The sequence below is a fragment of the Taudactylus pleione genome, unplaced genomic scaffold (genome assembly GCF_031769625.1).
Source record: "Taudactylus pleione unplaced genomic scaffold, aTauple2 ptg000262l, whole genome shotgun sequence".
In the NCBI taxonomy this organism is placed as follows: domain Eukaryota; kingdom Metazoa; phylum Chordata; class Amphibia; order Anura; family Myobatrachidae; genus Taudactylus; species Taudactylus pleione.
Window position 1 is genome coordinate 2906399 of NW_028284664.1, and position 12009 is coordinate 2918407.

Sequence of the window (12009 nt, forward strand, 5' to 3'; positions counted from 1 at the left end):
ACATGGACATGATTGGTGGCAGCAACAGCACAAATATTGGGAGTGCTTAGGCACCCACAGAGCTGAAACCTAAGATGACATTCTCCGACACTCAGTTTAGTGCACTAAAATCCAGGTGCTAAGTGACTTCATGAAATCACATCATTCCATAACACTAACTGAGCTGTGAACAGGTAAGTGTGTTTGCACTAGGATAATTGATGAGTAAGAAATTTGCATTGTACAAGCAGTTTGGATATGCTTACTTGTAATGTGCTTGTGGTCAACTGTATAATGTAACCAGGCTGTAACACAGAGCAGAGGGCAGGGGCTAAACAGGCACCATTTGCAACCATTGGATTGGGCATCAAAGTGGTTTGCTTCCTGAATCATATTTGCTTATGTGCTGATGATAAACGCAGGCTGTTACTAAACTGAAGAGCCATAATTAGGGAAGTGCAAATGTCTAAGCTTCCACCAAAATTCAGGGGGAACATCTATGCTGTCTATCATCCAGAGAACTAAAACGTCTATTTATGCCAACGTACCCTCACTTTCATAATTCATTGTACCCATAAATGAGGTTAAACCGATAGGTATCTTAGTAAAAAGAACAAAAGTTTAATTCAATGAAGGCTGTTGTTTTACAGTGGTATATTCTTCGACCTCCATAGGTGCCGAAACAGGAGGGGCTAGAGCGAGACAGGCCCTCCCCCCCAAACATTTCAGAGGCACCAGTGGAGCAGTGGCTGCGGACGGTCAGGGGCGGTGCATTATAGCAATAGGCTGCACAGCTCCTGCACAGCCCCCCCAACACAATCGTTCTGACCCCCACCCCCTGTCGACCACTGATGTTTTCAGTGTGCATCTACAGAACGTTCCACCACCCAGCACATTTGGGCCCCTTGATGGGTACTGGGCTGACCATCTAGGCATTTTGTTTGATAAATGAAGTGTGTGTGAATATTTGAAAGTGGACACCTCCTTTAAACATACCAGTTCTGTTATTTGGTTGGTTAACTGGGGAAATTGCAGCACAAGGTGACCCAAAATGACCATCAAACTAGTCACCTGTGTACTATCCCATCCAACACATTAATTAAACCAGTTTCCATAAAATCCTGAAAACGAAATCTATGAAAACAGCTGTTCCGCATATAGCCACTGCATGGGAAACCAACAGTTAGGTGAATGTTGGAACCGCTGGTATGTAATGTTTAACACAATGTGCTTAGGAGTTTATATAGTTTGTTTGTCTTGTTACACAATTGTGGTGCTTTACTGCAAATGTGTATAAATGAAATATCACATGCCATTCAATGGGAAAATAACAGGAGCGTAGCCAATTAACTGGAAACATAAGTTCTAAACTTATGGCTGGATTATTCTGCACTGCTGGCTAGACACGGCATGCTATAAGCTAAACTAAACTAAATAGACATTATGTTACAATGAGGATACTTTGGTTGTGGGGAATGAATAACAGGATTGTATATGAGTATAAATAAATTTTGTCCCCGCATTTGGTGTGGCTAGTGAGGTAGAAAACACCTCTTTAAATATTTACACATGGCATTATAATAATATATTTTATTGCAGTAACCAGAGTTCATTTGCTAAACCTCTATAAGCCACCAGTTGTAACTATGACTCATGCTAGAAAAATCATTTTCCACTTAGGGATTTTATTTAAGAATGAAGTTGTGTTCAGTTTGTAGTGTAGACATTCAACACATGTTGTCATGGACATTATGTCGACAGTCAAAATGTCGACATTCACATTGTTTACAGAGACATAATGTTGACATTGTCCTAATGGTGACATTGTGAATATCGACAGACACACAGTCAACAGCTCATGTTAGCATTAGGGTTAGGCTGTGGTTCGGGTTAGGCTTTGGTTAGGGTTAGGGTCAGGCTGTGGTCAGGATTAGGCTGTGGTTAGTGTTAAGCTGTGGTTAGGGTTCAGGTTAGACTGTGGTTATGGTTAGGGTTAGGCTGTGATTAGGGTTAGGCTGTGGTTAGGGTTAGGCTGTGGTCAGTGTTCGGGTTAGCCTGTGGTCAGGGTTAGGCTGTGTTTAGTGTTAGGGTTAGCCTGTGGTTAGGCTGTGGTTAGGGTTAGGCTGTGGTTAGTGTTAAGGTCAGGCTATGGTCAGGGTTAGGCTGTGGTTAGTGTTCGGGTTAGGCTGTGGTTAGTGTTAGGGTAAGGCTGTGGTTAGTGTTAGGGTTAGGCTGTGGTTAGTGTTAGAGTTAGCCTGTGGTAAGGCTGTAGTTAGTGTTAGGGTTAGGCTGTGGTTAGTGTTAGGGTTAGCCTGTGGTAAGGCTGTGGTTAGTGTTAGGGTTAGGCTGTGGTTAGTGTTAGGGTTAGCCTGTGGTAAGGCTGTGGTTAGTGTTAGGGTTAGGCTGTGGTTAGGCTGTGGTTAGGATTAGGCTGTGGTTAGAGTTAGGCTGTGGTTAGTGTTAGGGTTAGGCTGTGGTCAGTGTTAGGCTGTGATTAGTCTTAGGGCAAGGCTGTGGTTAGGGCAAGGCTGTGGTTAGGGTTAGGGTGTGGTTAGGGTTAGGCTGTGGTCAGGGTTAGGCTGTGGTTAGTGTTAGGGTAAGGCTGTGGTTAGGGTTAGGCTGTGGTTAGGGTTAGGCTTCAGTTAGTGTTTAAATGCACAAAAACATCCCTGTCGACATTCTGATGTTAACATTTTGTACCACGTCCGTATAAAAAATGTGTTAACAATATAGCTATTTTATTTACATGTTTATATGGCTGCAAAATAGCCTACTGTTCTTATTGGTAAATTATAACATTGGTTTTATACAATAGTTATTACATAATTGATGCAAAACCATGATTAAGGCTGTTTTATTGTAAAGGTTAAATAAAGTCATGGAGATGAGTAAAAATGTTTGCATTCCAGTAAATATCTTTGATATGTGTGATATTTCTGAATATGTATATCAGTGTCACAAAACCAGATGAAGCTTGTAAATGCTTGCCTGGAAAAGTCTCAAAATCTAGTTGGAAATTGTCTTTTAATGGCTAATTTTGAACCATTCATAAAAGCATCTCAGGATATTGATAGCAAGACATATATTTAAGTAAATACAGTAAATCATTTTTGGGGGGATTTTGGAACTTTGAATACCAGTGATATATTACATTGATGATACGGGTGTGATATGTATAACCGCCGGCCGACAGAGGCTGCCCGACAAGGGAGGAAATCCAGATCGTCCTAAAGGTAAGTATTTACTAACCTAACCCCCCTAACCCTCCTTAGGGGTGCCTAACCCTAACCTCCCCCCCTGTGCCTAACCCTAGCCCCCCCTGTAGGTGCCTAAACCTAACCCACCCATCCACGCTACCTAACCCTAACCTCCCCCTGGGGGTGCTTAACCTTAACCCTCCCTCCCCCTAGCCGGTGCCTAACCCTAAGTCTCCCCCCGGGAGCCCTAAACCTAACCCCCCCCCCCGTAGCTGTCCGCTGCGGCGCCCGGCATCAGCTCGATCTGGATGCTGGGCGCCGGTCTCCAGACGTCGGGGAAATGACAGGCATCTAGATTTAGACGCCTGTCATTCGTCCCTAGCCGGGATAAAGCAGTCTGGAAGCCGGCGGTCGGCATTAGACCATTGGGTTCCAGACTACATCCCAATGATACACACGATAAGAAGTTGCTCAAATCAATTTATAGATTAACCGCTCCCTTGCACCTGTGATTGGCCTATAAATTGGTTTGATCAACTTTTATTCTGTGTATCATTGTCCTCTGGGCATGGATGGGATCTGTAGTTGGAGGTTATGCTGATCCTTGTAGTGCCGTATTGGGAGATCTTGGGGTGCCTCTGTTTAAGTTAGCTCTCAATTTAGAAATACATAAATATATGACCCAAAGTAAGTGCAATTGTCATGTAGCATTAGGACCAACTGAACATAGATGCCTTTCCATTGCCTGGTGGATTGCCATAAATTATTATTAGTAATAAACTTTATTTATACGGTGCCACAAGGGCAAAACAATAAGGCAGTACAGGTTAAACTAGTGCAGTACAAAACGGTAGACAAGTAACAAATAGCACAAAATACCTCAATACAGCCACTAATGCAAGGGTTGCAGTGGAAATATTCAGCGTAATACCATACAGTGGGTCTAGGTCGTCTGAAGAAACATAAATAGAGGAGTGGAGTCCAGGGTCAGAGAGCCCAAGGAGGAGGCACAGAGTGTAGCTTGTATGCAAGAGAAGTAGCATAGGCGTCTTTATAATGGGTGCAAGGTGTGCAGGAGTGAGAGAATTAGAGAGTGTAAAAGGGTGAGATATAGACTATGTAGTGACATGGTAAGTGGTGGACGGATATGCTTTTATGAACAGGTGAGTTACATTCGCAAATGTATGCAATTGAGATCTATGCATTGCTATTATCAGGTAGAATGTAAGGGGTACATTTACTAAGGTGAGTGTTTAAAAATGAGTTTTAAAAAAGATGTTGCCCATAGCATCCAATCCGATTCTGGCTATTATCTTCTAGAAGGTGCAAGTTAATTGTTAAGTAGAATCTGATTGGTTGCTATGGGCAACATCTCTTTTAAAACTCACTTCTAATTAGTAAATTTACCCCTAAGTATCTTTATGTGGGCCTATTTGCAGGGGGGATTTTTTTGCTGTTTTTTTCTAGTCTAAATTGCATCAATAACAGATTGGCTATCTGTGATAAATGTTGATAAAAGTAAAATCAGTTTTATTGCCAAAAATGAACCAATAGGAGTCTTAATGCCACACTTGTGTCATTGTGACCCCACTATAAAATGCCGCAATGCATTGGGAGGTGGGAGGTGGGGCCACGATGACACGATTCAGCGTGAATTTCATCATTGACTCAAGAAGTGGGCAGCCTCCGGGAGTCTCTCCTATTGTTCCAGGGGTCCAGGAGAGCCACCCGAGATTCGGGAGCCTCCCAGACATTACGGGAGAGTACACAAGTATGGTCTAAACTTGGTCAGAAATTGATCACTATATTTGTTTGGTTGCTTATAGGTACAAGTTTACAACACATATATGTGAACATACTGTATGACCTTGTTATTAAACAAGCTCCATGTTAACCCCATTTTTTATAATAAATATCAAAATTGCAGTAGGTCATATCGACCAATAAACAATAAGCTTAGGCCAATCTAGTGCAGGTTACACAAATGAAGCAAATTGCTATGGTTAGCTATACATTTGCGCCTTGTTAATTGAAAGTCCTCTTATTGTGCTGTTACCAGACATAATGTGTGCGGCACCAACACTAAGTGTACTTCTGAATCAAGCCCTAATGACAGACATGTCTGAAACCTGGGTATACGGAAAAACTGTCTTCTAAGCCATAGCCACCAGTTAGATTCTGACATTCTCTAGTGCAGTTTAGAACAGAAAGCAACATTTTGATTGGTTGCTAGTGCTACTAAAGATCACATGTCCTTACATGGATGCACTGATGAGGATATTGTACATGCATTACACTTAAATAATATATACAGTATATTGTAGTACATTCATTTCCTTAAAATGAAAAATAGACTGAATTGGTCCTGGAAGCCCGTGTAATATAATGAAAGTATGTTCCACCCAACTTGACTTTGCTAAACAACAATTTTTGCAAATCAGTCAGGTGAACAACTTGTACAATAGCCATGAGCAATATGTATTCATTTGATTATATTCAATTCCAGGAATTTTTACTTGAACAGAAAAGAATGTTTACAGGATCATTAGATGAATGTAGACTTTTAAGATGCCACATGTGTCTGAAATAATTCACAGAACTTCACTACCATGACTCCAGAAAATGGATTATTTACGTTGCATTCTGATGTGGAAAATATATTAAAATGTCTCAAAGCCTGCAAAATATTTTACTGACTCTGGGAGCAATACAACTACGTCTCTTCTACTTAGTTTAAAGAAAATTCTAATCAAAAAGAGCACATTATACTTTTTTTTAAAGATCAGAGCTGCCAATAAGACAAGGATTCATATGTTGCTGCAATGAAAGCAGCGTGTCTCTGGGTCTAACTAGCCCACTCCATGAGTCACATAGGAGACTAATTTCTGGAAAGGGTACGAGTATAGAAATTATTCGTTTGCAGTAGGATATTGCCTGGTCATTACAGTATGAGTTGCTCTTAAACTGTGCTGCTATACCTCCTGTGTGCTCCTATCCTGTGCTACTCTACCTCCTGAATGCCCCTAACCTGTGCTGCTATACCTCTTGTGTGCTCCTATCCTGTGCTACCCTACCTCCTGAATGCCCCTAACCTGTGTTGCTATACCTCCTGTGTGCTCCTATCCTGTGCTACCTTACCTCCTGAATGCCTATAACCTGTGCTGCTATGCCTCCTGTGTGCTCCTATCCTGTGCTACTCTACCTCCTGAATGCCCCTAACCTGTGCTACTATACCTCCTGTGTGCACCTATCCTGTGTTACTCTACCCCCTGAATGCCCCTAACCTGTGCTGCTATACCTCATGTGTGCTCCTATCCAGTGCTACTCTACCTCCTGAATGCCCCTAACCTGTGCTGCTATACCTCCTGTGTGCTCCTACCCTGTGCTACTCTACCTACTGAATGCCCCTAACCTGTGCTGCTATACCTTCTGTGTGCTCCTATCCTGTGCTACTCTACCTCCTGAATGCCACTAACCTGTGCTGCTATGCCTCCTGTGTGCTCCTATCCAGTGCTACTCTACCTCCTGCATGCCCCTAACCTGCGCTGCTATACCTCCTGTGTGCTCCTATCCTGTGTTACTGTACCTCCTGAATGCCCCTAACCTGTGCTGCTATACCTTCTGTGTGCTCCTATCCTGTGCCACTCTATCTCCTGCATGCCCCTAACCTGTGCTGCTATACCTCCTGTGTGCTCCTATCCTGTGCTACTCTACTCCTGAATGCCCCTAACCTGTGCTGCTATACCTCCTGTATGCTCCTATCCTGTGCTACTCTACCTCCTGCATGCCCCTAACCTGCGCTGCTATACCTCCTGTGTGCTCCTATCCTGTGCTACTGTACCTCCTGAATGCCACTAACCTGTGCTGCTATGCCTCCTGTGTGCTCCTAACCTGCGCTACTCTATCTCCTGCATACCCCTAACCTGTACTGCTATACCTTCTGTGTGCTCCTATCCTGTGTTACTCTACCTCTTGCATGCCCCTAACCTGTGCTGCTATACCTCCTGCATGCTCCTATCCTGTGCTACCCTACTTCCTGAATGCCCCTAACCTGTACTGCTATGCCTCCTGTGTGCTCCTATCCTGTGCTACTCTACCTCTTGCATGCCCCTAACCTGTGCTGCTATACCTCCTGTGTGCTGCTATCCTGTGCTACTCTACCTCCTGAATGCCCCTAACCTGTGCTGTTATACCTACTGTATGCTCCTATCCTGTGCTACCCTACCTCCTGAATGCCCCTAACCTGTGCTGCTATACCTTCTGTGTGCTTCTATCCTGTGCCACTCTATCTCCTGAATGCCCATAATCTGTGCTGCTATGCCTCCTGTGTGCTCATATCCTGTACTACTCTACCTCCTGAATGCCCCTAACCTGTGCTGCTATGCCTCCTGTGTGCTCCTATCCTGTGCTACTCTACCTCCTGAATGCCCCTAACCTGTACCGCTATACCTCCTGTGTGCTCCTATCCTGTGCTACTCTACCTCCTGAATGCCCCTAACCTGTGCTGCTATACCTCCTGTGTGCTCCTATCCTGTGCTACTCTACCTCCTGAATGCCACTAAACTGTGCTGCTATGCCTCCTGTGTGCTCCTATCCTGTGCTACTCTACCTCCTGAAAGCCCCTAACCTGTGCTGCTATACCTCCTGTGTGCTCCTATCCTGTGCTACTCTACCTCCTGAATGCCACTAACCTGTGCTGCTATACCTCATGTGTGCTCCCATCCTATGTTACTCTACCTCTTACATGCCCCTAACCTGCGCTGCTATACCTCCTGTGTGCTCCTATCCTGTGCTACTCTACCTCCTGAATGCCCCTAACCTGTGCTGCTATACCTTCTGTGTGCTCCTATCCTGTGCCACTCTATCTCCTGCATGCCCCTAACCTGTGCTGCTATACCTCCTGTGTGCTCCTATCCTGTGCTACTCTACCTCCTGAATGCCCCTAACCTGTGCTGCTATACCTCCTGTATGCTCCTATCCTGTGCTACCCTACTTCCTGAATGCCCCTAACCTGTGCTGCTATGCCTCCTGTGTGCTCCTAACCTGTGCTACTCTATCTCCTGCATACCCCTAACCTGCACTGCTATACCTTCTGTGTGCTCCTTTCCTGTGTTACTCTAAATCTTGCATGCCCCTAACCTGTGCTGCTATACCTCCTGTATGCTCCTATCCTGTGCTACCCTACTTCCTCAATGCCCCTAACCTGTACTGCTATGCCTCCTGTGTGCTCCTATCCTGTGCTACTCTACCTCTTGCATGCCCCTAACCTGTGCTGCTATACCTCCTGTGTGCTCCTATCCTGTGCTACTGTACCTCCTGAATGCCCCTAACCTGTGCTGCTATACCTTCTGTGTGCTCCTATCCTGTGCCACTCTATCTCCTGCATGCCCCTAACCTGTGCTGCTATACCTCCTGTGTGCTCCAATCCTGTGCTACTCTACTCCTGAATGCCCCTAACCTGTGCTGCTATACCTCCTGTATGCTCCTATCCTGTGCTACCCTACTTCCTGAATGCCCCTAACCTGTGCTGCTATACCTCCTGTGTGCTCCTATCCTGTGCTACCCTACCTCCTGAATGCCACTAACCTGTGCTGCTATGCCTCCTGTGTGCTCCTAACCTGCGCTACTCTATCTCCTGCATACCCCTAACCTGTACTGCTATACCTTCTGTGTGCTCCTATCCTGTGTTACTCTACCTCTTGCATGCCCCTAACCTGTGCTGCTATACCTCCTGTATGCTCCTATCCTGTGCTACCCTACTTCCTGAATGCCCCTAACCTGTACTGCTATGCCTCCTGTGTGCTCCTATCCTGTGCTACTCTACCTCTTGCATGCCCCTAACCTGTGCTGCTATACCTCCTGTGTGCTCCTATCCTGTGCTACTCTACCTCCTGAATGCCCCTAACCTGTGCTGCTATACCTACTGTATGCTCCTATCCTGTGCTATCCTACCTCCTGAATGCCCCTAAACTGTGCTGCTATACCTTCTGTGTGCTTCTATCCTGTGCCACTCTATCTCCTGAATGCCCCTAATCTGTGCTGCTATGCCTCCTGTGTGCTCCTATCCTGTGCTACTCTACCTCCTGAATGCCACTAACCTGTGCTGCTATACCTCATGTGTGCTCCTATCCTATGTTACTCTACCTCCTACATGCCCCTAACCTGCGCTGCTATACCTCCTGTGTGCTCCTATCCTGTGCTACTCTACCTCCTGAATGCCCTTAACCTGTGCTGCTATACCTTCTGTGTGCTCCTATCCTGTGCCACTCTATCTCCTGCATGCCCCTAACCTGTGCTGCTATACCTCCTGTGTGCTCCTATCCTGTTCTACTCTACCTCCTGAATGCCCCGAACCTGTGCTGCTATACCTCCTGTATGCTCCTATCCTGTGCTACCCTACTTCCTGAATGCCCCTAACCTGTGCTGCTATGCCTCCTGTGTGCTCCTAACCTGCGCTACTCTATCTCCTGCATACCCCTAACCTGTACTGCTATACCTTCTGTGTGCTCCTTTCCTGTGTTACTCTACCTCTTGCATGCCCCTAACCTGTGCTGCTATACCTCCTGTATGCTCCTATCCTGTGCTACCCTACTTCGTGAATGCCCCTAACCTGTACTGCTATGCCTCCTGTGTGCTCCTATCCTGTGCCACTCTATCTCCTGCATGCCCCTAACCTGTGCTGCTATACCTCCTGTGTGCTCCTATCCTGTGCTACTCTACTCCTGAATGCCCCTAACCTGTGCTGCTATACCTCCTGTGTGCTCCTATCCTGTGCTACTGTACCTCCTGAATGCCACTAGCCTGTGCTGCTATGCCTCCTGTGTGCTCCTAACCTGCGCTACTCTATCTCCTGCATACCCCTAACCTGTACTGCTATACCTTCTGTGTGCTCCTATCCTGTGCCACTCTATCTCCTGCATGCCCCTAACCTGTGCTGCTATACCTCCTGTATGCTCCTATCCTGTGCTACCCTACTTCCTGAATGCCCCTAACCTGTGCTGCTATGCCTCCTGTGTGCTCCTAACCTGCGCTACTCTATCTCCTGCATACCCCTAACCTGTACTGCTATACCTTCTGTGTGCTCCTTTCCTGTGTTACTCTACCTCTTGCATACCCCTAACCTGTGCTGCTATACCTCCTTTATGCTCCTATCCTGTGCTACCCTACTTCGTGAATGCCCCTAACCTGTACTGCTATGCCTCCTGTGTGCTCCTATCCTGTGCCACTCTATCTCCTGCATGCCCCTAACCTGTGCTGCTATACCTCCTGTGTGCTCCTATCCTGTGCTACTCTACTCCTGAATGCCCCTAACCTGTGCTGCTATACCTCCTGTGTGCTCCTATCCTGTGCTACTGTACCTCCTGAATGCCACTAACCTGTGCTGCTATGCCTCCTGTGTGCTCCTAACCTGCGCTACTCTATCTCCTGCATACCCCTAACCTGTACTGCTATACCTTCTGTGTGCTCCTATCCTGTGTTACTCTACCTCTTGCATGCCCCTAACCTGTGCTGCTATACCTCCTGTATGCTCCTATCCTGTGCTACCCTACTTCCTGAATGCCCCTAACCTGTACTGCTATGCCTCCTGTGTGCTCCTATCCTGTGCTACTCTACCTCTTGCATGCCCCTAACCTGTGCTGCTATACCTCCTGTGTGCTCCTATCCTGTGCTACTCTACCTCCTGAATGCCCCTAACCTGTGCTGTTATACCTACTGTATGCTCCTATCCTGTGCTACCCTACCTCCTGAATGCCCCTAACCTGTGCTGCTATACCTTCTGTGTGCTTCTATCCTGTGCCACTCTATCTCCTGAATGCCCCTAATCTGTGCTGCTATGCCTCCTGTGTGCTCATATCCTGTACTACTCTACCTCCTGAATGCCCCTAACCTGTGCTGCTATGCGTCCTGTGTGCTCCTATCCTGTGCTACTCTACCTCCTGAATGCCCCTAACCTGTACCGCTATACCTCCTGTGTGCTCCTATCCTGTGCTACTCTACCTCCTGAATGCCCCTAACCTGTGCTGCTATACCTCCTGTGTGCTCCTATCCTGTGCTACTCTACCTCCTGAATGCCACTAAACTGTGCTGCTATACCTTCTGTGTGCTCCTATCCTGTGCCACTCTATCTCCTGCATGCCCCTAACCTGTGCTGCTATACCTCCTGTGTGCTCCTATCCTGTGCTACTCTACCTCCTGAATGCCCCTAACCTGTGCTGCTATACCTCCTGTATGCTCCTATCCTGTGCTACCCTACTTCCTGAATGCCCCTAACCTGTGCTGCTATGCCTCCTGTGTGCTCCTAACCTGCGCTACTCTATCTCCTGCATACCCCTAACCTGCACTGCTATACCTTCTGTGTGCTCCTTTCCTGTGTTACTCTACCTCTTGCATGCCCCTAACCTGTGCTGCTATACCTCCTGTATGCTCCTATCCTGTGCTACCCTACTTCCTGAATGCCCCTAACCTGTACTGCTATGCCTCCTGTGTGCTCCTATCCTGTGCTACTCTACCTCTTGCATGCCCCTAACCTGTGCTGCTATACCTCCTGTGTGCTCCTATCCTGTGCTACTGTACCTCCTGAATGCCCCTAACCTGTGCTGCTATACCTTCTGTGTGCTCCTATCCTGTGCCACTCTATCTCCTGCATGCCCCTAACCTGTGCTGCTATACCTCCTGTGTGCTCCAATCCTGTGCTACTCTACTCCTGAATGCCCCTAACCTGTGCTGCTATACCTCCTGTATGCTCCTATCCTGTGCTACCCTACTTCCTGAATGCCCCTAACCTGTGCTGCTATACCTCCTGTGTGCTCCTATCCTGTGCTACCCTACCTCC